Source organism: Marmota marmota, unplaced genomic scaffold, assembly GCF_001458135.2.
Source record: "Marmota marmota marmota unplaced genomic scaffold, marMar, whole genome shotgun sequence".
NCBI lineage: Eukaryota > Metazoa > Chordata > Mammalia > Rodentia > Sciuridae > Marmota > Marmota marmota.
Genome location: NW_026000026.1, coordinates 70158842 through 70164277, shown reverse-complemented (window position 1 = coordinate 70164277; position 5436 = coordinate 70158842). Strand labels below are relative to the sequence as shown.

Below are 5436 nucleotides of genomic sequence, written 5' to 3'. Positions count from 1 at the left end.
AGACCTGCCGTCCCCCCCCCCCCCCCGCCCCCGAACATTCCTCCACTTCCCTTTCTAGGCCCACGCCGCCCCAACACAGCAGGAAGCAACGCCCCACTTTCTAAGAAAACAAAAAAGGGAGGAATGTTGGGAAAACATAAGGCAGCCGCACCCCAGAGAAAAACCCCAGCATGGCGTCTAACGACCCTCCTTCTCTTCTTTGTTTCTTTCACTGGCGTGAAATGTTCAAATCCTGCTGGTGGGAAGCCTTAGCCCCAATTAGAATTAACTTCTTGGACTCCAGAACTGACATATGGAAGAGCTTGCCAATAAACGGGCGACCTGTTATCTACCTCAGCCCCTGCTACCTCTCTTAGACCTATATAAACACACAGCCTTTTGTAATAAAGCGGAAACCTCTTTGGTAATCTGTGTCGTGTGGTGCGGCGTTTTTCTAGTCTTACATTAGCCATGTAAAAATCAAGTTTCTAGATGTTCATTATGACTGCATAGAATGTGTACAAACCCAAAGACATACAAGGCTTAATTTTTTGGCTCATAAGTGTTATAAATAAATTATGAACAAATACTACTTTTAAAAATAGTAACCTTGTAATTTTATTAGTCTCAAAAAAAAAAAAAACACCTAGGTTAGGGGTTAGGCAAACTACAGCCTATAAATCAAATCTGGCCCAACTCGCTGCTGGGCATGGTGGCACACTGCTGTAATCCTAGCAGCTCAGCAGTCTGAGGCAGGAGAATAGCAAATTCAAGACCAGTCTCAGCAACTTATTGAGAGCCTGTCTCAAAAAAAAAAAAAAATCAAAAGGCTTAGGGATGTAGCTCTGTGGTAAAGCACCTCTGGGTTAAATTCCCAGTACCCCCACCCTCCAAAACTCTAGCCCACCTCCTGTATTTATAAATAAGTTTTGTTTTATTAAAACAAGACCATGCCCATCTGTTATATATTGTCCGTAGCTGCTTTCCCAAGACAGAAGTAACAATAGTTTCAACAGATTTGACTCCCTGGCCCTTAACCAAAAAAAATTTGCCAAACATTATTCTAAACAAAAGTAATTGCTGGTAAATGACAATTTTCTTACACTTCCTTTAGCAACTAGGACTTTCCATAGATAAGCATTTATTTTATATACTAGTAAAAATGACTACAGTTAGGTCAAGCTTTTGCATTAATGCTCAAAACCACTTAAGTCAAGCCAGCAAAGGTATTTATAATAATTCTCGTTTGCTGCCTAACAATTATTATAAAAGATGATAGCTTAAAACATTTATTATCTCCTGGGTTTCTCTGTGGGCCAGGGATTTAGAGTTGGTTGGTTAATGTCATTTGAAACTTGATTAGAGTTGGAGGATCTACTTCTAAGGGAGTTAACTCACATGACTGACAAAGTTGTGCTGACTGCTGACAGAGACTTCAGCTCCTCTCTACAGGACCTCGTAAGTGTTTTCTGGCATAGCAGCCAGCCTTCCCCAGAGTGAATATTCCATGAGAAAAACTCAGGTAAATATGATCCCTTTTTATAACTTTGCCTCCAAAGTAGATCACATCACTTCCTCCACATTCCATTACAGAACTGAGTTACTAAGTCCAAGCAACACTGCTGAGGTTTGAGGTTAGGCTCCACTTTTTTAAGGGAGGCCATCAAAAAATCTAGATAGCAACTCTACTTCAGGGTTCCAAACATGAATAAACAGCTTCAGCAACAAAACAGAGTCTTATCTGATTTTTTTTTAAATCTGTGCTTAATCATTTTCATAATATATATTTTGTTTTACTAATGACAGAAAAAAGGGTTTATCACCAATTGTTAACATTCTCCAAAGAAAAAACTTAGCCAACAAAAAAAGCAAAGCACTTCAGCTTTTTCTATCTGATGCAATGATGATGGGAGACAATTATAGTTTGGTTGTATTTCTCTACCCTACCCCCAACCCCTGGCAGAAAGACAAATTATGATGAATAGGACCATGATCATAAGTAACTGAAAAGTTGGACCAGGAAAACAAGTCTTTATGATTCAGAATCACATACAAGATTTTCACAGATATAAACAAAAATAACAAGCAAAGAGAAATTCAGATCTGCATTCAAAAGGGGGGCGGGGCAGTTTGAGGGAGAGTGTGTGGATTATACCATGATTTGCATCAGAGATACTTCTAAAACAAGAAATATATGTATATTATTACCTGCAACAATTAAATATATTTTTAAAATGTTCTGGTCAGTAGACACAATGAAGACTTGGCCAAACACATCTGTTACAACTGTGGAATTTCACTACAGGCTATAAGAAGGGCTGGGGAACAGAACTTTTCCATAGAGGAAAATGAAGTAAGAGTCATTTTAATTTCCTCCGCAGAAAGCTCAAAATGTTCCTAAACTGGACATTAAACTGCTAAGGGGCTGGGGATACAGACCGGATACTTGCCTAGAATACAAAAGGGAAGATAAAAAGCACTGCTTTAAAACAAATTCGAATCCTTGTACTAGGCTAGAAATTCATATCCACCCAGAACCTGTAAATGTGAACTTATTTAGAATGTGAACTTATTTAGAATGTGAACTTTAAATTAGAGTTTTTGCAGATGGTTATCAAGTTAAGATGAGGTCACACTAGATTAGGATGAAAGCCCTAACTCAATGACTGATGATGCTCTTAGAAGGAAAGGGAAATATGGACACAGAGATACACAAGAAAAACAGTATGGTATGTGACAAAAAACAGAGATTGGAGTGCCTTTTCTCCAACTCCTGGTAACCCAAGAAGCAAGAACAGCACAGTGTGGAGGCACATGCCTGAAATCCCAGTGATTGGAGGTTTAGAGAGAAGAATCACCAAGTTCAAGATCACAAGACCCTATCTAAAAAAATAAAAAGGACTAGAAATGTAGCACAGTGGTAAAGTGCCCCTGGGTTCAATTCCCAATCTGCAAAAATATAAAAGAAGCCAGGAGAAAGGCATGGAGTAGATTCTTCCTGAACCCCAAGAAGGAACCAAGCCTGCCAAAACTACAATTTCATATATATAGATATATATATATATATATTTTTTTTTTTTGGGGGGGGGATCAGTGCTGGGAATTGAACCTAGGGCCTTGTGCATGCAAGGCAAGCACTCTACCAACTGAGCTATATTCCCAGCCCTCATATTTTTTTTTAATATTTTACTTTTATAGTTGGACACAATACCTTTATTTATTTATTTTTATGTGGTGCTGAGGATCGAACCCAGGGCCTCACACATACTAGGCTAGTGCTCTACTGTTGAGCCACAACCCCAGCCACCCTCTTTTTAAAAAAATATTTATTTTTTAGCTGTAGTTGGACACAATACATTTATTTATTTATTTTTAGGTGGTGCTGAGGATGGAACCCAGATCTCACACGCACAAGGCGAGTGCTCTACCTCTGAGCCACAACCCCAGTCCCTAATTTCATATTTTTTACCTCTAGAATTATGGAAGAATAAGTTTCTATTGTTATAAGCCATCAAATTTATAATAATTTATATTCTGGCAGGCCTAGGAAACTAATATAGCCACCCCACTCATATTAAAAATTTTAATAATTTCATTATTTTTAGTATTAGAGATATTTATCTTCAGCCTGAAACTGAAATATTCAAATAAGATAGATAGATAGATATATATATATATATATACACATATATTTTAGTTCTAGATAGACATGATACCTTTATTTAATTTATGTGGTGCTGGGTATGAAATCCAAGGCTTTACACATGCATGGCGAGTGCTCTACCACTGAGCCACAACCCCAGCCCCCAAATAAGGTTTTTAGTTCACAAATTCAGAACAACTGGAAATGTCATCTCTATCAAAGATACTCCTCCTTTTGGGTACTGTCACAAGGATTAATTTGACTTAGACTCCAGTGGCCTATGTACTTTGCTATTTAGGGTACCAGAAGTGAAGACCTCCTAAAGGCCAGTAAAGCACTGTCCATATTAGAGGCTCAATTCACCTTAGCTGATATCCAATGGCCTACAAAACTTACATCTTTGTTGAATTGCTCCTACTAGAACACAGGTCTAACACAGAACTACAGATTTCAATAAGTTTACCCTCAGTAGGGCATAGTGGTATATGCTTATTATCCTTGCTACTATGAAAACTAAAAGTAGGATAGAAAGTTCAAGGGAAGTCAAGACAATTTACTGAGACCCAGTCTCAAAGTAAAATAAAAAGGACTGGGGATGTGGCTAATGGCAGAGCCCTTGCTTAGCATGTGCAAGGTCCTATGTCCAACCCTCTGTACTGCACCCCAAAAAAAAAAAAAAAATTATCTTCCAGATTTAAAGTCTTCTTTTCAAATTTACAGTGTAACAATGATAATTTTTCTAACAATAATTACTGGTAAGGTGTGGATTAACTTACCATTTTACCTATTCAATTTTGAGTTGACAAAAACATGATTCATGTAAGCCAAGATATTTTTTTAAATGAGTTAATATAATTTTTTATTTGTTCTTTTTAGTTGTACATGACAGTAGAATGTATTCTGACATACATACATGGGATATAACTTCCCATTCTTGTGGTTGTACATGATGTGGAGTTATACTGGTCATGTATTCAATATGAACATAGGAAAGTTACGTCCGATTCATTCTTCTGTCTTTCCTATGCCATCTCCCTAACCCTTTGTCTAATCCAATGAATTTATATTCTTCCCTCTGTATATCAGAGAGAACATTTAGCTTTGGTTTTTTGGAATTGGCCTATTTCACTTAGCATGATAGTTTCCAGTTCCATCCATTTGCCAGCAAATGCCATAATTTTATTTTTCTTTATGCCCAGATATATTTATGTCAAACACAAACCAGTACAAATATGCATAGATGATTTAACATACTAGTGTGAAAGTACAGGACAAATTTCTAGGGTATTTTCAGAGTAATGAATATTATCAAGCTAAATGTTTCACATTATCCAATATCATTACTATGAATTAAGAAGAGGTATCACAAGAAGAAAGATAAAACTTCTGTCACTTTTATACCCTTTAGAATTGTGCAATAACATTTCTGTGACTTAACTAATTCTTGAAACACCCAAGAGAAGTAGATTCAGACTCTCCAAAAAGACATTTTAATGTAAGCATATCTTCTGATTAAAATATGCGCCTGTACAATTAATTATACAACTCAAATAAATATTATAAGTTACTGAATAATTAAGTAGCAAGCACTGACTACTGACCACACAAAATTTCCTCCAAAGATGGCTTTTGCAGAACCTGGGGATGTAACCCAGTGGCAGGGTTATTACCTAGCATATACAAGGTCCTGGATTGCATTCGGGGGGGGGGGGGGGGAGGGTACGACCATTTCCATTAAGGCAGTTGCCTCTAGTATAAAAAAAAAATTATTGACCCTACCTTGCTTTCCGAACATCTTCAACGCAGCCAAAGCT

General features: G+C 37.3%; 1 protein-coding gene across 6 annotated transcripts in view; it reads right to left on the bottom strand.

Annotated features, from left to right (window-relative positions):
* Positions 1 to 5436, bottom strand: part of Ctnna1 (catenin alpha 1) — a 171143-nt gene that overhangs the window by 133917 nt on the left and 31790 nt on the right. The window lies entirely within an intron of this gene.